This window comes from Canis lupus, chromosome 5, assembly GCF_003254725.2.
Source record: "Canis lupus dingo isolate Sandy chromosome 5, ASM325472v2, whole genome shotgun sequence".
In the NCBI taxonomy this organism is placed as follows: domain Eukaryota; kingdom Metazoa; phylum Chordata; class Mammalia; order Carnivora; family Canidae; genus Canis; species Canis lupus.
Window position 1 is genome coordinate 66,393,241 of NC_064247.1, and position 21,342 is coordinate 66,414,582.

General features: G+C 49.7%; 1 long non-coding RNA gene across 7 annotated transcripts in view; it reads right to left on the reverse strand.

The window, feature by feature from the left end:
* The window catches only part of LOC112646783 (uncharacterized), a 63,519-nt gene that overhangs the window by 1,760 nt on the left and 40,417 nt on the right, over nt 1-21,342 (reverse strand). For 2 of the 7 annotated variants that reach the window (XR_007410925.1, XR_003127879.3), the window contains 3 exons: nt 21,286-21,332; nt 19,493-19,553; nt 18,989-19,003 (listed from right to left, as the gene is read on the reverse strand). This is a non-coding gene — a long non-coding RNA (uncharacterized LOC112646783). Of the gene's footprint in view, nt 1-8,705; nt 8,721-18,988; nt 19,004-19,492; nt 19,554-21,285; nt 21,333-21,342 lie in introns of those variants that run through there. The other 5 variants (XR_003127881.3, XR_007410926.1, XR_003127880.3 and 2 more) reach the window with 4 other exon arrangements.

Genomic DNA, 21,342 nt, shown 5'->3' on the forward strand with positions numbered 1-21,342 from the left:
TTAATTTTGCTGTTACAGTGGAGGGAAGTATTTTAAATAAAGTAAACTATCAAAAAAAGTTTTTTGAAACCCGGCTGCTAGCTCTATATAAACCTTCGGAGAGTTTATTTTGTTGTTATTAAATGTTTATTTTATTACTATTCTCCTGGATGCAGTGTCCTTCTCTGCTAACAATAAGGCATAGTAAATATTTGCATTCTCTTCACTTTGCAGAGAGCAAAAAGAACATTCCAGATGCTCTCTACAAAGTGCTTTGAATCCAATTTAAGTAAAGAAGTGCACCAAATATTATCAGAGTTGATAACCTATGTGTTGTGTTGATTTCTAATGATTTTTATGAAAAATCATTAAGCACCTCCGGCAGGAACCTATTCTGGGTTGCAGCTGGACACTTTCTTGCTGTGTCCTCATAGGGCTGGAGGGCTGGAGCCCTGTGGGGAGCCCTGTGTCTTTCATAAAAACACTAATCCCATTCCTGAGGGCTCCATCCCCACCACCTAATCACCCCCCAAAAGCTCCACCTTCTAATACCATCACCTTTAAGAAATGGGATTTTAACATGTGAATTTGGAGTGACACGACATCACAGCCCCATCTTTCATCTCTGCATTGCTGTCTGTTGGCTTTACTCTCAGGCAAAAACTGCCTTCACGGAGGCAGAATGGCTACCTAAGCTCCTGCCTTGCATCCTGTCTCCCTGAGCTCCCTAGCCAAACAGAAGTTCCCTTCCCAGTGGTCCATGGCCACTGGATCTCTTTGATTTAAATTCATATCCATTCCTGACCCCAGAACTCTGGCAGGGGGCGTGTGAAATAATCATCTAGTTGTCCAGCCTGAATCCTCAGGCCACTTCTGGATGTGAGAGTAAGATACCCGACCCAAACCGAAGGGATGGACTGTAGAGAAGAGATGGCACCCATGGAAAAATCACAGTGTTGTTGCCAGGAGACAGGAATACAGATACTGAGCAGACAACCCCACAAATGTCAGTCTTGTCCTTGACGAAGGACCCCACCACGCTGCACCCCCTCTGATCTCTGGGCACGTGGTCACCCTCCGGGGGTAGAAGAAGCGTTCGCTGGTTGTTGCTTGGCGGCAGTCAACATGGTCTCCACCTCCTGGTCTCCATTTCTCCCAGGCCCTGGCCTCAGAGTGCTTTATGCAGCATATGTGCCAGATGGGGAGCTGTCCTGTGACCTCTGGGAGGCAGAAGCCACTCCTGCTTCTCTGGCAGCCTCAGAGGATGTGTGGGCTTTGGCAAAGATAAGTTTTTGTGACCATCTCTGTGGTCCCTTGCCAGCCACCCAGCTCGGGGCAGCCCTACAAGCAGTGATTGCTACAGTTTTCTGACCTCTGGGCAACATCACCAAGTTGTTGAGTCTTTGAATCGCATATAGAGCAACAAACCTAAAAGTGGGGTTCAGCCTCTCCTGATTCCAGGCCCCCGGGCTTTCTGAAGCCTTTGAAAACACCCAGTTCCCTACACCCAGGCCCTTTCTTTGAAATACCTACTGTGGCTTGTTTTCCTAACCGGATTCTGACTGTAACATTGCACTTCGGTGGAAAATTTTAAGAAGCCCTAATCTATTCAAAGTTCTCTTTCTTTGGTGAGAAAAGCGAGGTCCGCAGAGGAAATGGCCTGCCGTGTCGGCCAGTTCGCATACTCTCTCCAAAGCCTGTGCTGCCAGGACCACGGCTGCCAGCCACATGTAGCCAGCTTACATTTCAGCGAATTAAATTGTATCACTTTTATTTTTTTTTTTTTTTTTTTTTTTTAAAGATTTATTTATTTATTCATTCAGAGAGAGCGAAGAGAGAGGCAGAGACACAGGCAGAGGGAGAAGCAGGCTCCATGCAGGGAGCCCGATGTGGGACTCGATCCCGGGTCTCCAGGATCACACCCCAGGCTGCAGGCAGCGCTAAACCGCCGCGCCACCGGGGCTGCCCAAATTGTATCACTTTTAAAACTCAGTTGCTCACTTGCTCTGGCCACGTGTGGAGTCCCTGTAGCAGGGTGGGGCTGGTAGCAGCCCAGCAGGAGCCCATGCACCCAGCGTGCTGCAGAACATTCCTGTCGTCGTGCAAAGTCCCACTGGACAGCACTGTCCTAGGTCACAGTAGCGCACATTTCTGCCCCACAGACACTATCTTCTCATTAAATAGTAGCACGAGAAGGCTGACTTGGTTCAGACCATCTGTGTTACAAACGGAGAAGCAGAAGCCAGGTTCAAGCAGGGACTCAAGATATCGAGGAGCCCAGAGAGCCCAGACCCAACTTCCTTCCTCTGATTTGAGTCACCTCCTAATTCAGCTCAAAAATGAATACATTCATGTCAACTCCAACACTAATCTTTAAAAGAGATGTAAGAGGGGAGAAAAGCAAGCAGGTAGTTATTCCTACAAGTGACCTGTTAGCATTTATTCTGCAATGGAATCGACCAACTGCTTTTTAGATAATATGGTGCTAGATTTGTTTTTTTGTTTTTAATTCCCAAGTTAAACCATATTGTGCTCTGGATTCCAAATAGAATGTCAAAAGTGACCTGTGTTGACTCGTTCCCTAAGAGGCCACTGATCACCGCCAGGGTTCATTCTGTGAATCACAGAACACATCTGTTTTCTACAGATTGGTCACTCACAGGATGATATCCCTTTCTGATAAAAAAGGACTTTCCTGGGAGGATTTTTTCAAGTCTCTGTGGGAATGTGTTGTCTTGCAAAGAACTATGAGTAGTTACTTCTCAGGAAAAAAAAAAAAAAAAAGAGTTCTCTTCTCTCTGTCTTCCCGGCAAGAACGCTCAGGCTCTGACCACCTGGGTGTCCAGGGCGCGCCCTACTTGGAGGCAGCGAAGAGTATCAAGAGACATGGTGTCTGCGGTGTCTGAAATGAAAGATGCCAAACAAGAGAGCACATTGGACAAAAGCAATGTGTTTTTCTTCAACGCAAGATTTCCTCCCCCAAAACAGCATCAGACTGTCGGAAGCCGGGCATCGTTCCAAAGGTTAGAGACAGGGCCAAAACATATCATTTTAGCTTTTTCGGATGGCCACTTCTGTCTCTGAAATGTTAAATACTGTCTCACTACTGCTTGAACACAGCCCGGCGGGAAGCTCTTAGCTCTTTGGTTTCCAGACACATGAGACTGAGTGACCAGAACGTCCCTCAGGGTAAGTGCCTCCCAAGGCCAAAAGGTCCACCGTGGGTGCTGCCTGTGGCCTCATAGAGAAGGCTTTGCTTCCAGAGACTCACTGACTCTGGTCCCTAAACTCCCCGACTGGGAAGCGAGGTGTTCAAGGAGCACTGGTTGGGGGGCAGTGGGGCCTGCTTGCACGTACCAGCTCCGATCAGCCAGGCTCAGGGGTTCGGGGGACGTGTACTGGGTGGGACAGTCAGGAGCAGAGGTGCTCATGGGCACCCATTTGCCGGCCCTACTTTCGATACTCTCTGCAGTCTTTCTGGTATGTTAAGATTTGCTCTCTGATTTGCACAGTAAATCCTGCCCGTCCCTCATTGTCATCAGTAGGTGACCATCCAGAGGGGCCCTGAGCGGGGGGTAGCTTGTAACTAAGCATACTTTTTCTCCAGCCTCTGGAGTTGAGGGGCTCCCTGGCAGGGCTCAGGGGGCACCTGTACTGTAGCTGAGGCTGCCGGTACCCTACTCGGAGGCCCTCACCCTGTACAGGAAATGCAACCCCCTCTCACCCCAGAGCAGCCCGCAGCCAACAGTGAACCAGACTCAAGGAGTAAATACCCCCAGTGACCTCACCCTTTGGATGGGTTGATTTTGAGGCTTGTTCTAGGATCTCCTGAGATGCCCTCAGAGGCACCTCCTCAGAGGTAACCTCAGAGGTCACCTCCTTATCAATGTATTTCTGTTGCCCCCATCCCTTCCCTGTCTTACTTCCCCACTCCCCTACCTGTGCTTCCTGGGACCACCTTCCAGGTAAACTCCCTGCACCCAATCCTTGTCTCAGGCTCTGCTTCTGGAGAACCTAAGTTCAGACATATATCTTGTGATTGAAAGGGTGTTGGGCAAGTTCCATCTTCCCTACAATATCTAAGTCATAGGCTGAATCATGTCACAAGAGATTCATGCCTGTGGGGTTTCAGGACTGAGGTCTGGTCATCCGATCCAGCAATTCCACTTCTGGGTATGCCCAAAAGAATTGAAAGCAGAGTCTCAAAGAGATATTTGCACACCTGTGTTCACAGGAACATTATTCACAATAGGCAAAAAGTGGAAGCAACCCGGGTGTCCATTGACAGATGGATGGGTAGACAAAATGGGGTGTTTCCCTACAATGGAATAATATTTAGCCTTAAAGAGGAAGGGAATTCCAGCACCTGCTAGAACATGGATGAACCTTGATGACATGATTCTGGGTGGAATAACCAGTCCCAGAAGGACAAATAGTGTATAGTTCCACTAATATGAGGCACGCAGAGTTGTCAAATCCCTGCAGACAGAAAGTGGAGTGGTGGGTGGGTGCTGGGGCTGGGAAGGAGGATGAGGAGTTCTCGTTTAATGGGGACAGAGTTTCTGTTTGGGACTACGGAAAAGCTCTGGAGATGGATGGGGGGGGGGCTGCACAACGTGAAAGGACTTGGTGCCATTCAATTGTACACTTAAAAATTGTCAAGAGGGTGTATTTTATGTTATATGTATTTTACCAAAATTTTTTTAAAGTCTGAGAACTAAGACCAGGGTCTGGAAATAAGCAAAGCATAGTGGAGACATCACATCAGCAGTAGGAGCATGGTGGCGAGTGGCAAGCCCTGGGTGACATCTATGGCGCCCTTGTCTTCCTCACCCGTGGCACCCATCACAATGCTCCACTTGTCCCCCCCGCTCACCTGCATCTGCCCCTCTCTGAGTCGCCTCGAGACACCAGCCGTAGGGCTGCTAAAGCCCACCCAGGCCTGCCTGCCTGCCCATACTTCCCCACAGCTCCCAAGAGCCCCAGGCTGAGCCCCCCATGTCACAGGGGTTCCTGTATGGCCTCCAGCAACCCAGCCCAGCCAGCACCAGAGGCTGTCTTCGTGGGCTTTGACACAATCACACCCACCCTGCTCCCTTATCCACTGAATCTCCTCTAAACAGACTCACCTGCATCAGAAAAGACTCCCTCGATAAGGAACTTCCTGTCCCTAGCATACATGGAAAACCCATAGTAGGGCCGTCAAGAGAAGGCATGACCGTGGGAATAAATGCCACGGAAACCAAACAATGCTTCCCCCGCCTAAACCGGACGCCCCAGCCGCCGAGGCCTCTGAGCTAAAGCTCATCTGTCTTTGTTACACTTGGAGGTCAGGAGTGTTGAGAGAGGGGTCACTGGAGAGGCGTCCTATCACATAGACAGGCCGGCAACGAGGAGGGACAGGAAATAACTTTCTGTGTGGCTCATTCACATGGACTTAGCAGGAGGCCTGATGTCCCAGTGAAGCCACCTTCAGAAGTCCCAGCAGAACGTGGCTCACAGTTTGGAAGATGCCGACCTTCTCCCAGAAGCGCACACGGGTTCTAACTCCCACGCCAGCTCTCATCAGGTGCTGGTGGCTGCCCAGGCTGCATCCTGAAGACCCCACGCTAGCCTGCCCTGTGAGATTCCCTTTCCAGCCCCAGCAGGGAAAACACTGTGATCGCTTAGCAATGCCTGCCAAGGGCACCAGATGGGGAGGTGTCATAGGCTGTGCCAGGTACTTGGCATCACAAGCTGCGATGTTCCGAGTCCTTGACAGGCTCTTGTGGTCTGGTCCAGCCTCCCTCTCAAAGCTCCAATCAGGCCACCTCTTCTTATCTCAAAACGTTCATTCTGGCAACTTGTTTGAAATCAAGTTTGCACATTTCTCATGACCACCCTGGGGTCAAGGTTTATGACTGGCCCAGGGTCACATAGCTGAGAAACGACAGATCTGTGGCACCCATCCGGGTCTCCTGGCCCCAGACCCTGTGCTCCAGAGGGAACACAGAGGGAAACTGACCCCACGGCCTCGTGAACCTCATCACCATGGCCTACAACACATGGCCACAACAGAGTCAGTTTCCAACTGTCGTGCAGGCAGCTGCCTCATCCGGGGGCACAGCTGTGCCATCTGAGTAGACACAACAAACTTTTAATAACTCTACACAACTCTAAACCATAAGTATATTTTTACTCTTGTGAGTCAGCCATTTATTTGTCAATAGAGGCCAGTAAAGGAAAAGACCCAGGGGCCATTTATAAACAGACCGTAGCCCCTGGAGACATCCCAGGGGAAGCCAAACTGTCTAGAAATGAGTTTGTCGCTGAAAACCGTTCCCCAGGAACAGAAAGGCTGGGAAGGCTGTCTGGCAGTGGCTTGCTAGGGGTGCCAAGGGCTGTGGGGTGCTTACAGTTGGGTGGGTTAGTGACTGAGCGTGTAGGCCTCAGGAACATCTGTGTTCCAGCTCAACTCCATCAGAACCATGGAGACACAGTGATTCACTCCACAGAGCCTCAGCTTTGCCCTCTGCAAAGTGGGCATGGTGATGTCAGCCTCGCAAAGCTTTGGGAAGACTAAAGGAGGAGCTCTGGGACAGAAATAGCAGTGTGCAGGGGTGTCTTGGGGTCAGGGAGCTCCGTCACTTATGTATCAACTCTTGATTTCAGCTCAGGTCATGATCTTAGGGTCGTGGGATCAAGTCCCTACCTTGGACTCCATGTTCAGCAGAGAGTCTGCTTACGATTCTCTTTCCCTCTCCCTCTGCCCCTCCCCACCACCCATCTACCCCAACTCAGGTGCATGCACGTGCTTTCTCTCTGAAAAAGAAAGAAAGAAGAAAGAAAGAAAGAAAGGAAGGAAGGAAGGAAGGAAGGAAGGAAGAAAGAAAGAAAGAAAGAAAGAAAGAAAGAAAGAAAGAAAGAAGAAGAAGAAGAAGAAGAAGAAGAAGAAGGAGAAGAAAGAAAGGAAGGAAGGAAGGAAGGAAGGAAGGAAGGAAGGAAGGAAGGAAGGAAGGGAGGGAGGGAGGAAGGAAGGAAGGAGAAAGAAAGAAAAAAGCAGTGTGCAAATGTCATCTGTGGCAGTAGTATGGATGCTGGCAGTGGCCGGGACAACGGTGCCGAACAAGGGGTCTATGCAGTACACTTCCCCAAACATTAGCTGCATTAGCTGAACACCCAGTATGTGTTGCAGTGTGGTGAGCAAAGAGGAGGAAGCATACGCCCAAGGCAGCCCCTCAGAAGGAGTCAGAAATGGAGGTCAGGAGCCCTGCCTCCCCAGGACACTGTCTGGCAGACCCCCATGACTGCTCTGTGATCCTTTCCTAAGCACGTCCCAACAGAAACAAGAGCTTTATGTCCTTCAGAAAGACATGTGCGAGAATCCTCATAGCAACTGTACTCATGATAGAGCTGCAAACAAGCCAAACACCTATAACAATACCATGGGTAAATCGATTGTGGTATATTTGTGCAGGGGAGGGACCACAGTAGACTCGTGCAAGGAGAGAGACTACGCTACACTCACACTCGTGCAGGAGAGGGACAGTGGCAGACTGTGTCGGGAAGGGACTGCAGTAGACTGGTGCAGGGGGACACTGCAGCAGATTTGTGCAGGGAGAGGGACCACTGTATGCTCATACTCGTGCAGGGAGAGACTGCGGTTTGCCGTAGACTCGTGCAGCTGGGGAGACAGCGGTACACTCACACCCATGTGGGGAGAGAGACCACAGTATGTTCGTGCAGGGGAAAAGACCAAGGTTCACTCACACCTGTGCAGGGGGAGACAGCCATACGCTCACCCAGGGGAGTCATACCCTGTGGGGAAAAGGAACAAAGCACTGCCCACAACTCCCTGCAGGAGGCACATCATCACCTGAGAAAGGGAAGCTGGACACAAACAAGCACACACTGTGTGGCTCCAGAGCAAGCAAATGACAGCCAAGAGTAAATAAAACTAAGGGTGGTGGAAGTCATATTAGCGCTTACCTGTAGCATGCAAGTCCTACTGGGGAAGGCTCCAGAGAAACTTCTGGGGTGATGGGAAGAGTCTAGAATAAGCTGAGAGGTGACAGGAGGAGTCTGCACATGTGTAGAAGTTTGCATATGCCGCATCTACGCATATAGTTTAATAGCAGCACCGTGAAGCCTGGAAAGTACCTAGGATGCCACTGTGATGCAGGGGTGGCAAATCCGACAGTCCGCGGGGGCCGGGGTGATGGTAGAGGTGGCCGGGCGTAAGGCTCTAGACACAAGGCTGCCTGGATTGCTACCAAGATTAAGATCTCCAAGCCACCGTGTGCTTTAAAGTATTGTCAAACCAAAGAAACCAAAAACTTGCCCGGCCCTGGTGGGGGGCTGCAATCTGCACCCTCTATGCGGTCCTTGGACTCGTGGGCAGGCGGTAAAAAGGGACCCGCCCACACTGGCACAGCTAAGTCCCAGACAGCAGACCCACAGAAGGAGCCAAGAGTGGGCTTTGGCCCAACGCCACAGAGGGGCTTCAAGCTTGGGTGGAAGGTCCTGGTCCTGGAGGTGAAAGGATGTGCCCAGCTCCCCTGACTCCTCGGGAAAGCCGCTTAGCTAGCCTGGGGGTCTTGGTTTCCTATCAGGCAGACGGTGGTTCCCGAGTGTCACCTACTTGGGCACAGAAACTCCAGCTCACTAGCATCTTTGCCGTCCCCCGAAGAGGCAGGCACTCGGCAAACAACACTTGGTCAAATTAATCATTCAGTCCTTCTCGGCCACGCCAAAAGGATGCTCTGAGAAAGAAATGATAAATATGAAAACATGTAGCAAGTTTAGCAAAGCAGTGAGGCTGGTCCAAGATTTTCAAAGAACACATTATGAGGAAATGGGGGAAATTAATCACTGACATGATATTGTATGAAATTTAGGAATTTAATGTCAATTTGTGATTACAGTATTGTGGATTTTTTTTTAGATCCCTTCCCTATATTCTAGAGATAGAGGTCAAAATGTTTAAGAATGAAATAATGTGAAGTCCAGGATTCATTTCAAAAGTGAGACGGGCAGCCAGCAGATGATTGCTAAAGCCCAATGGGCGGGGGCTGATGTGCTTTCTCCACTCTCCTACATGTCTTAACCCTCTCTTCATAAAAGTTCAAAATAATTCAGACTCTATCAGTTCTACTTCAATTAAGAAATAATAATTCAGGCTTTATAAAGAGGTTAGCAGTCACCCCTACATTATATTCCCCTAAATGAGGGGAGACCATTCCTCGAAATGTCTTCTGAGCATCCCTGCTTCTCCAGGCAGAGTCAAGGTGGTAGGCTCGGTGGACTCGGTCACTGCCACCATTCGCCTGCGAGTGGCCGGTGAGCAGGCTCCTAGGCGGACACCAAGGCCGCAGGACACTGGTCCTACCTCGAGGAGAGGGGACCTAACCTACCAGGTCTTCAGAGGAGGGAGGTTTCGCCAACTTCACAGCCCGCTGAGAATTCACAGTCTCCAATTGTGAACCAAGCAGGAACCTTTTTTCGGCTGGTGAGCTCATTTATGCTTGGCAAAAGGCAAAGTCTCATTTCAAAGCTGGGAAGGGGAGACTTTGAAAAGATTTAAAGCCCAGCTCCAAAAGCTCCTTGGACATCAAATAGCTTTTCTGAAACAAGGTTTTGATGAGTTAAGAGCAAATGAATCAGAAACACATGGATTAAATTCCCCTTAAAATCCACATGGGTTTAAAAATGGAGGGGAAGAGGTGTGGCAAATATCTTTTCAGTTTTATGGAACCCCAAGCATTTTTAAAATGGGGTGAGATGGTCAGCAAATCCAAAATGCCTCTGAATCCATTTAATTCCAAGAGCAGGTCCAAGGGAAGGACCCGCTGAATGCACTGGGAGCGCCAGGCAGGGGTGGGCGCTAGCTTCCCTCTCTCCATCCTGCATCCAACAAGCCGGGCTCCCTTCCTCATGCCAGGAAGCCGAGTGCTGGAAGCTCCAGCTAACAAGGCCAGAGAGTGATTCTGCTCTTTGCAGTCACCTGTTCTTCCTGGTAACTGCTTTCAAAGAAATCTAAGGAAATTGCAAAAGGCAGCATTTCCATTTTGTTCTGGTCCCCAGCCCGAATCAGAGATGCTCTCCGAAATCCCCCCTCACCCGCATATGGGAAATGAACACAGTTCCCACAAAGGGAAGTAATTTGGTCACTGCTCTGTGTGCCTGAGATGGGGTGCCTGCCTCAGGCTCTGGAAAAAAAGCGCGTGTCCCTTGAGAGTCACTGTGGACCCCAGAAGGAGGGTCAGGCATGTGCGACAGGGGGGCCCTCCGAACTCCAATGACAGCAACCCAGAGCGCATTACAATGCCGCAGTCCCCCAACCTCACTGGAGTCCGCTGCCTTGTCAGACAGGTAAGGAAACCAAATCCAGAGAGCACAGGACCCCTGCTAGGGGTCACCCGCTGAGATCCACGGTAGTGGTCATAGGGATGGCTGCCTGTTTAGATCAGGTGTTGCACAACCAGAGGACAACATCCTAGACCATCTCTGAGCATCCTCGGGGGCGGTGTCCCTGGAGTGGTACAAGAAATGTGTCATGGCTAGCACACGTCCAAAATGAGCACTGACTCTCATCCTCTTCACCCTGCCAGTGTGCTCTAGAGGGTGGCACCCGTTCCAAACATACTCACTGAGAATCTGCTAAAGAAAGGGATGAGAACAGACTCCTGGGCCTCCACAACCACCCTCCTGGCTCTGCCTCCCCGCTCTCGCACTGGGAGCTGTGCGGTGCTGGGCAAGCTACCTAACCTCTCTGCACCCTGAGGATAGAGGAGCCCTATCTAGAAACGTGGCTGGAGCGTAGGCCTGTGTCTCTACAGGTGAGGCTCTTGGCTTGGCCCAGAGTCGGCGATGCTCGGGGAACAGGCGCCACAGTGATTATCATGCTTTGCCAGTCCCTGCAGACAAATGACCTCATCCCATTCAATCCTCACCACTGCCTCAATGTTATTACCCCATTTGAGGGGTGAGAAATCTGAGTCTCCAAGAGGCTGCATAACTTGCTAACAAGTAGCAAAGCCAAATTTCCAGTCCAGATAGAGCTGGTTCCTGAGTCACCGTCTCCGAGGTGCGCAGCTCAGCAAGGAGAGGGCGTGCTGCTTCTCTATCTTGACTCAGCCTCCTGGCCAGGTCTGTGTGGTAAACAAGCTACACAACCATCACCATAACCCCATCCTTCCAAAGCCTGAGCCTTCCACTCGGGCACGGGCAGAGACATAAGGACACGAGCCTCCCAGGTCAGCCCCCAAGTTGAGCCCTCTCCAATCCCAACTGAGCAACCTTGTGCAAATTAATTCATTGAGCTTCAATCTGTTCATCTCTGAAATGGGCCTAACATTACTACTTACATCACACGCCTGGGAAAAATAAGTGACATAAAACCCATGATGCTCTCACTTGGCAGGGTTCCCAGCACAGACTAATTGCTTGAGGATCGTGAATGCTCGTGCCCATGTCGTCACTGTCAGCATCCCAGCCTCCACCTCCAGAAGTACAAACCGTCTACACAACACAGAGTCAGTCAGACACGATTTCCTTCCCACAGCTCATCTCCTAGGTACTCGGCATCGCGCCCACCAGAGTCCTGTCCAGGGTTGAGGCTCAGGAATTCAAAGAAGTGCCAGGGCTTCCATCATCTGACATCTTGGGGTTCACCTTCACTGGTGAGCCAGGTGTTTGGTGGTTGTTTTGTCCCGTGAAAGTGCAAATGGCTGCACCTGGTCATGCTTTGGGACCTGACATGAAACCAATCACTGCGGTTCTAAGATGTCCCAAAAGACGGGGTCATATATGGGTCATGTTTTGAGGCCCACGTGACGGACATGGACTCGGATGTCCTCAAGTCCAACTTTTTCAGCTGCAAGATAGAGCCAGGAGTACCTGCTTCTGAAGGGTAGGTACCAAGAACATAGTAAGTGTTCAACGAATGGTAGTCCCACCATTACAGACGCTACTCCAATCCCCAGCCCAAGTTCCTACTAAAAGCAGAGAAAACTGTAGACTCAAACCATAAGCAAGAGGCAAAGGGATGAGTCCGTCCCCCGAGCTTGCTTAAGATGAAAAGATTTGCTCTGCTACGTCAGGATCACAAACCTATTACACTTTTAAAACCCCAAAGGAGGCCCAGGCCCTTTGAAGCCAACGTAAATACAACTGTTTAACAGCTTATTTTAACTATCCAATGGGATCGGAGTTGCTTAAATGGATTCACGTTGCCAGCAATCTCTTTTTGCGACATGGTATTTGTTAGAAATCAGGATTTTACTTAACTAAATGTCCTGCGGTCGCCTCCGCTTTGTTTCTTAACAGGGCTGTCTTTATGTGAGTTTTCTTTGGCTTCCCAATAGAAGAGTAACAGATTCCTTTTGAAGTTTTTTATTGATGAATGAGCCGCTATAAATAACCCTTCGTGGCAGCCGCCCGATCTCTGAAGTTTACTCTGGAATAATAGTAGCAGTGGGAACGAAGGGCAATTTACGGCAGCGTGTCATGAAATAGTTTAATGGGCTTCATACTGTTTAACTTAATCTTTACAGATGTAAAAACAGAAATACAATTATTTTAACAACTATTATTACATATTGCTTTGCTAATGAAAACAAAGGCTCAGGAAGCTCTCTGAGGATTGAAGAATCTCTGTGGGACTCGGAGCGTAGGGGGAGGACGTGCTGGGTGCCGGCAGGGTCCCCCCAATCTGGGGATGGAGGAAGGATCACTGCTGGACAGTCTTGTCCCCTCAAAGCCTCTTTCTGTCACACACATGCATACACATGCATAGACACATGCGCACACCCATAGAAGCACACGCATACACACGCGCACTACATGCACAGGCACATAGACACACATGCATACATGCACAGACGCACATGCATAGGCACACATTCGTACACGTACACACATGCACACACATAGATACATGTACACATGCATGCGCACGTGCATATACACACATACACACATATGCATACACACACACACACATCATAGTCGGTGGTCATACCGAGAGCAGCTCCTCTGAGCTGATTTCAAGCTCGCCTCTGCGGCATGAATTATGGGGCCCATGGAGAATTTCTGTTGCTGGGAAAGACAACCGCCTGCTCTTAATGGAGCTCCAAGGACTTTTCCTGTTTCTCACAGTCCCCAGCTGCTGCCCCGCCTTCTTGTTCTTATCCCACCCCCATCCCCACTTCCCGGGAGCATCCTTCTCACCAGAGGGGATGGGACACAGCACACTCACAAACCAATAAATCCAGAGGTCGAGTCTGCAGTTTGAACGGTCTCCCTGTCCCTTTGGATGCTGTGGGGATTAAACACGGAACCCTGGGTCTTTTTCACGGTGCTCTAAAGGCCCCACTCCCTTTGATTCTTCGGGGAGGTCCTTGCCTGCAGGGGCGCATCCAGAGTGAGAAAAGCTATTCCGGCTAGCATTTTTCTCATGCGCTGCAGCCTGACCCCCGCACTGCAGACTGGGAGCTGGGAGCCCCCTGCGACCCTACACTATATAATTTTGTGCCTCAGGGAGTTCACACCTCCTCCTTGCCCCTTGGTGGGGTTCTCACCAGTAAAACTGGGGATTTGCCTGAATTCTGAACCATTGGGGAAATGATGGGATTGAGCTGAATGAAGCCAACACATTTGTTTTAAAAACTCAGTTGGAGAATGTGACTTAGATCCATGGTGAGCAACAGACTTGCCCATCAGCCCCGGGCAGCTCTGGACCACCTCTGCCCCTGCCCCCAGGCCCTTGAGAGTAAACAGAATGTGTGCCTCCTGAGGATAGCTCACTCCCAAGGGGAAAAGCCAGGCTGGACGTCAGTGCCCAGTTAATATTATCTACATTTACCTGTCAGATAAAACCTACCACTGGCTCCCGAGCTGTGTGTAAAGGGGTTGTCAGAGCAACCCCAGATGGAAGAAGACATCGGGAGTGGGGGCACATGTCTTCATAAGATTGTGCGTCCATTCAAAAATATTGACTGTTATGCACCAAGCATGTGCTTATCAAAAGCTGAGGGACATCCACTCAAACAAGAGAGTCAGACATCAAGGCAAATGCAATCCTGGAACATTTTTTGGATGCCTACTGTGTGGTGGGCACTACAACCTTTGCTCTGGCAGAGCTTATTACCTCACTGCACTGGGGATAAGTTCTACACAGAATTTCGGATTTCTAGAGTGTGTGGCGCGGCAACCAAAGAGAATCTGGAACCGCACCTGCCAGTTGGGGGCGGGGGGAGGCCACCAGGTATGCACTGCCCCTGAGCACCTGCAGCGTGGCTTGTCTATAAGCAGAAAACATGCTGGGTTTCGAGGACTCAGAACCACACAAAAAAAATGTGAAGTACCTCAATACTTTCCAGTATTCAGTTACTTGTTGAAATGGTAGTATTTCTAATGTGTGGGGTTAAATAGAATACATAGCTAAAATTAACTGCACCTGTTTCTTTTTCAGTTTAGTTTTTTTTTTTTTTTTAATTTTTTTTAATGTGGCTACTGAGCATCGTGAAATTACTCCTTTTTTGGCTCACCGGTCTGGGAGTTAAGAGACCCATTAGCTTGCAAATCCAAGAGAGGTGAGAAAATGAGAGAAATGTGACTTATGCCATCCGCTCCATTCTTGGTTGTCAGGATCTCACAGAGTCACGCCGTGCAGGATCTGGCGAGCCCTGACACTGTTGATATTTTGAGTCAGATAACTGTGCTGTGCAGGGCTGCTCTGTGCATGTCTGTTTCCTTCCCCAGGGCTTCCCACCAGCACACAAAACCCTCGAGGACAAGATCTGGGCCTGGTGCTCTTAGATACCCCAAAGGTGTGTGTGCTTGGCTGTTAGTGGGCACTCACTGTTGGTTAGCCAAAGAGCGACTAGTGATTCTGATGACAGAGGTCACTTGGTACCAGTCACATTCCCAATTGTGGGAAATATAAACCCTCCCACTGCTCTCTGCACATCCCTGAGTGCCTGTGCTTCCTCCACCCCAAGCTGAAATGCTGCATCAAGAAGGTGTGAAGAAGGGTTGGGAGCTTCAGGAAGAAATGGTCTCCATTGTAGACTCAGGTTCTCCCTGACTAGGTCAGGTTCCCCTCCACCAATTTGGATTTAGCTCATCCATCAAGCAGATGATGTAATCATTGTAATGATTCAATGAGATGATGTGTGGCAAAGATCATGTGCTCAATACCTTCTCCCAGGAGGGCGTGCAAGGAGCGATGGAGCCTTGAATAATGTCAACAGCTGGTCAGCTTCATTCAGCTCCAAGCCTACTTTTCTGTTTCTTCATGCCAAGTGGTTTTTCTGAATAATCCGGGCACTTGACCTCAGACCTTCCCTTACTGATATCGAAACCACGGGTCCCTGAAGTCAGCTGCACACTAGAACCGTTTGGAGATGTCTCTAATATATCATCAGGGGCTGTGACCAACCCGTCAATAGTTTGTAGAGCTCCCTGGTGATTCCAGGGCTCGATCCAGGTAGAGACCCACCAGGCCCCACAGACAACAGAAGTCCGTCTTGCTCGCCAGCAGGTATCTCCGTAATTTTCATAACAGCTGGAAGAATAGGAACCCACAGGAAAGCGGAGCTTGAGATCTGGCATGGCTCAAACAGAGAAGCCGGCGTGGCACCCCCATGACCAGGAGAGCGGGGACAGCAAGGTCACTGAGCAGATCTGTCAAGCAGCCATCACTTGGTGGGGGTCTGTGCCCCCAATCCCTGGTGCCAGAAATTAAAATTAGATCACAGGGGCAGCCCAGGTGGCTCAGCAGTTTAGTGCCACCTTCAGCCCGGGGTGTGATCCTGGAGACCTGGGATCGAGTCCCGTGTCAGGCTGCATGGAGCCTGCTTCTCTCTCTGCTTGTGTCTCTGCCTCTCTCACTCTCTCTCTCTCTCTCATGAATAAACAAATAAAATCTTTAAAAAATTAAATTAAATAAAATTAGATCACAGAATGACTTAAGAATTCTTGTACAGGGGATCCCTGGGTGGCTCAGCGGTTTCGCACCTGCCTTTGGCCCAGGGCACGATCCTGGAGTCCCAGGATCGAGTCCCACGTCAGGCTCCCGGCATGGAGCCTGCTTCTCCCTCTTCCTGTGTCTCTGCCTCTCTCCCTCTATGTCTATCATAAATAAATAAAAATAAATCTTTAAAAAAAAAGAATTCTTGTACAAAATAAGTGTCTCTCAGTGTGCCTGGGTGAAGCGTCTGCCTTCGGCTCAGGTCATGATCCTGGGGTCCTGGGATCGAGCCCCGCATTGGGCTCCCTGCTCAGTGGTGAGTCTGCTTCTCCCTCCCACTCCCCATGCTTGTACTCTCTCTGTCAAATAAATCTTTAAAAACAAATCTCTCTCACCTCCCTGGACATTTCTTTGTTCCTTCCTGTGAGTCCATAATTATTTCAAAGTGAAAAGTTTTTTTTAAAGATTTTATTTATTTATTCATGAGAGACACAGAGAGAGAGAGAGAGGCAGAGACACAGGCAGAGGGAGAAGCAGGCTCCACGCAGGGAGCCCGATGTGGGACTCCATCCCCCATCTCCAGGATCACACCCTGGGCTGAAGGTGGCGCTAAACCGCTGAGCCACCAGGGCTGTCCCAAAGTGAAAAGTTTTAATAAGTAAACGAGCAAATCTCACATCTGCTCACCTCCCTCTGTTGTTGGGCTGTCGCCAGAGAAGGGACTGTACCTTATAGAGGTCTCCGTCCCCAGCACTGTGCATGGCCCTGCACAGAGAATGTAAAACAGCTCCTCAGTGACAGGGTGATGATGATGGTGGTGGTGGCAGTGATGAAGTAAAAGACAATCTACACATATTTGTGTGTGTAAACACGTGTGTGCATATACCTCTCTTTGTCCATCCAGAGGGTCCTACCAGGACACCCTAGAAATGCCAGCCTTCTATAATCTCTCGGAGGAGGCGATAGTAACAGGCGGTCAGGGGATTGCAGGTTTGCTCCCTTTTCAATACCCCCCTTACCTATGTTCCCCGTTTCTTTCATGAACACTACAAACTCTACAACGGCTGCTTTAGTGCAGGGTGCTGCTACCCAGAGTACAGAAGCACAGTTGAGGCCTTGGACAGAAACCAGGGATTTACTCCGATCACATGTAAGCCAGGAATAGCAAGTGAGAAGAAAGGATAGGATGGTCCTTTGGCCCCCACAGATCCGCCAGACTGCCGGGCCCCCTCCCCGGAGTGGCTCTCCATTCTGGCTGCAGAGCAGACTCGCCCGAGCGGCCTTTAGAGACACGCCGTCCGGTCCCACCACAGTCTGACCCAATTGGGGGGGGGGTCCCTGGGGACAGGCCACAGGCCCTGAAAGCGGCCAGAGTTGCAGGCTGTCCTGCAACAGAGAGTGGGCATCACCGCCCCCCAGGATCATTGTGCTCTCGCAGAAAAGTCCAATAAACACCCAGAACAAGACCAGACAAATGGCGAAACGTGCTAGACGTAGATTTATTTCTCTTTAATCCTCACTTCCTTACGTCCCTGAGCAGCCCTTCCTCAGACGCGGGGTGCCGTGGCCTAACAGTATCTCCCACCCACGCCCAGTGGAGGGAAGGGAGGGGGGTCACTGCCAGGGTACTCAGCCACCAGCAGGAGCCCGAATGTGAATTATTTGTGGTGACCCCCCCACCCCCCACCAGCAGGCTCCCAAGATGGAGCCCACAGCGCCGACTCAAAGTCCAAAAATGTGGGAAAGTTTATTTATTTCTTCAAAACATTCCTGATTTGTAATATGCTTTCTAAAAATGCTCTAGCTGACCAAGCCCCTGCTATATTTAGCCACAGCATTTAAAGAAACGTCCCTTACACTTTATAAGGCGGGCTATGAAACACGAGAGTTTAAGGAACACTGCTCCTTAGGCTGGTCCCTTTCTCCCCAGGAGTGGCCCCGGTGCTGAGGGCAGAAATAAAGACTTGCATTCATTCCCAGGGCCCTTGGGTTCACAATGGCTAGAGAGCCGGCCCTGGGAAGCCCCTCTAAGCTCCCGCACAACGCAAGGAAATGCCAAAGGGACCTCGCTCTCTTTGGCCTGTGGGATTGGCTCTCCCGTGGCTTTCCTAAGATCCCCCCAACTCTATGCATAGCTGCTTATTTTGCTTTTGGTTTCATGTTCAAACGGATGGATCATCTCAAGAGACGTAACACGGGCAATGAAGGGATGAAAACGCATCCCAGCCTCCCCGGAGAAGTCCGCCCCCAGAAGTCTTCTGCTACCTACACAATTACATAATGTGAGCAGAGCTGTTGATTCATGATTTTGTACATAACTAGGAAGACACAAATGAGCCCATAAAACAAAAGTGTTTAGATTAGAGGCTACGTCTGTATACAGACCTCCCATTTACTGGGCGCTTTCTGCGTGCAGGAGCCATCATGGTGATGGCCACTTTGAGATGGAGATTGGGGCAGGCATTGTTTTATGGACCTATACCCATCATTTACTTTACTCCTCAGGACAGATACGCGAGGCAGCTGCTGATACAATACCCATTTGTACAGATGAGAAGGTTAAGGCATAGAAGTGTTCGGTCACTTTGCTGATGTCACACAACACAAAAGGGCAGAGCTGGGTTATTAGCTTCTGCCTGGTGGGCCCCAAGGGCACATTTTTAACCAGATTAATGTATCCCTCTCCATTCCCACCAAACTCAACCTGCTGAATGGTAACAAGTCAATAAGACAGTAATGAGAGGAATTCTTACCCACTGCTAGATGTGTCCAGAAAAGCCTAGAAACAGGAGGTAGTTCATGGTGACCAGCTACCTGGGAAAGTAGTGATGCCAGCACACTAGAGAGGCATGATACTTCTAATATTTTACATTGCACATTATGAGGACCTGAGTCATGCTTTAAACTTAGTGTTGTCCAAGGTGACACAGTCCCGTGGACACCGGAGTATCCCTCCACCTTCCAAGAGGGCTTGACCTTGGTGCTGTCCTGGCGCCCAGACACTTCCTTTGTGCCCTACTTCCTCTGCACTGGGGCCAGGAGATGCCCTCACCAGCGTGAGGTCCATGTGTCCTGTGAGGATGAGATTGTACTGGCCACATTCAGAACACTTTCAGTAAAAGGTGACTTTGTTTTGGATTCTCAGTGAACTGATAGATTTCCATGTGCAGTCATTCACAGCCCTCAGCAACTCAGGCTCAAAGCTGTGAAGGCAGAGACTGCATGGCTGAGGACAGGCCCCCAGGAGCTAAGTCCAGAGCCAGGCCCTGCCTTCTTAAGAGGGTCTCAGACAGGCTCTAGAGTCACCACTCTTGGGAGCTTGGGAGATAGGACAATCCGATCTCCCGGCAGGCCAGCTGTAGCTGCCAGTATTGTCCAAGGCATCCTAGGCTTGGCTCTTGGACCAACAGTGTGGTCAGGGCAGCTGCCACCAACAGGCCCTGAAGGAAGGACCTTCGCCTCCACCATGGTGCTGGGTATACTCTGTCTGCCCCGCCCCCACACCCATGCATTCTCAGCCCCTCTTGCCCTTGCAGGTTTGACCCCTATGTACTGCATTACCTGGGTTCCCTTGTAGGCTGGACTTGTAGCAGGGTCAGCCATCAGGGGTATCCACATGAGGCTGGAAGGCAGGAGAGGAGACAGGTTGGGGTATTTCTCCTCGGCTTCTACCTATGCAACACCGTGGCTCCGACCACATGCGCCCTCACTCCCCATGGATGTGCCCTTCCCCTGGGCCACTCCCCCATAAGCAGTCCTTCCAACTTTGTCTCTTCCATTGGGCAGGGGCTTTCTGTTTCCTGCTGGAGCCCTGATTCTCATGCCTCATGGAAAAAGATTAGGACCAAATCTTCGGCCACCACCTCCCCTTCGCCTCCCTCCTCCCTGCCAGGGGAAATAAAGATGACAGTGTTGACTGTATCCCCACCCCCAGGACCTAGGACATGTGCTCTGGTTACCCTCTTTCCTTGTAGCCACCTTCCAGGGGCAGAACTGAATCTTGTACCCACTCCCATCAACCCACAATGGTGTAGACCCCTGGGCTTGAAAACATCAGGACTGGGTGCCCCTCACATGGTCTGTCCAGTGAAATTGGCATTTGGATGCCATTGGAAGAGACAGACCCTCAGCTCTGCCCAGGCTCCAGCACCCCTTATAGCTCGCCACTAGGCTGCTGCTGCACACATGTATGGTGTGTACCTGGTCCTGGAGAACCCCAAGTATGGGGTTCCTGAGTAAGGAACCCCTGGAAAAGGACAAAAGTGATAGAGAACTTGCCATTTAGCAGTTCAGACATTTTTTAAAAAACTGTTTGAAATGTGGAGCCAAAGAATTTTACCTTTCCAACAAACTCATTCTCTTTATTTTTAATTAATGAACTTGTTACTTTGTGCTTTTTTTTTTTTTTTTTTTTTTTACTCTGTGGAACAACCTTTGCTTCATGGAAGCAAGGAGATGTTTCCAGCTCCCGTGAAGATGGGAAGTATACAAAGCTGTGGCTCTCACTTGAGTGCAGCCAGCTACTGGAAATGTCCCCCACGTTTATGATGTTAACATTAGTCTACCAGTGTGTGGGCAGTGGGCTCTGGCCTCCAGCTGCAACAGTAACATTACATGTGGCCAATTCTTTAACCCACACATGGATACACACTGACCACTCTTCGCAAAATGGTAGAGGCCACATGTGACCTCCTTCACAGAGAGATGCAATTAGGTCCAAAATGGCAAATCACATCCTGTTCAGGTCCTGGAAAACCTTAGGAGGCATTTGAGTGCCAGGAAGGCCATTAGCTGCTACAACAGCCAGTGAACATCCAAAAGGCCTTTCCTTTGCAAAGTTCTCTTATCCTTTCACTAGTCGTAGAAATAAAGGTCTCGATGTTGGTGTGTCTTCCAGGATCCTTTAATGAAATCTTTATTAGTTTCATCAGACTAGTGCAAAACCCAAATTTTCCCTGGCTTGAACTATATAGAAAAAGAAAAAAGAAAATCTTTGAGAGTATCAATACTTGGATTAATTTGAAAGGATTCAGTATTTGATATGATCCCATCTGTTCCACTTATGTGCAAAAAAGGATGAACTCTGAGCATTCATGTGTACAGAGCATACACATATATACACACATACACATGTACAAATACACGTGTGCATATATTCACCCATGCATGTGTATCCACACTTATGTATTTATCATTGTACACTGTACACCTCCTATATCCCCATTATGATCGTGTATCCACCCGTGTGTGTACACGCATGTGTGTGTGTGTGTATACACTGAGCTTGAACCAAAGACCTTTTTCAGAGAAACAGAACCCATTCCCTTTGTTTAGAAGAGAGCACAGAGGTGTACCTTCAGATTGCTGAAGAGCAGAATGACAAGGTTGCTTCTGGTTTACCCTGAATATAA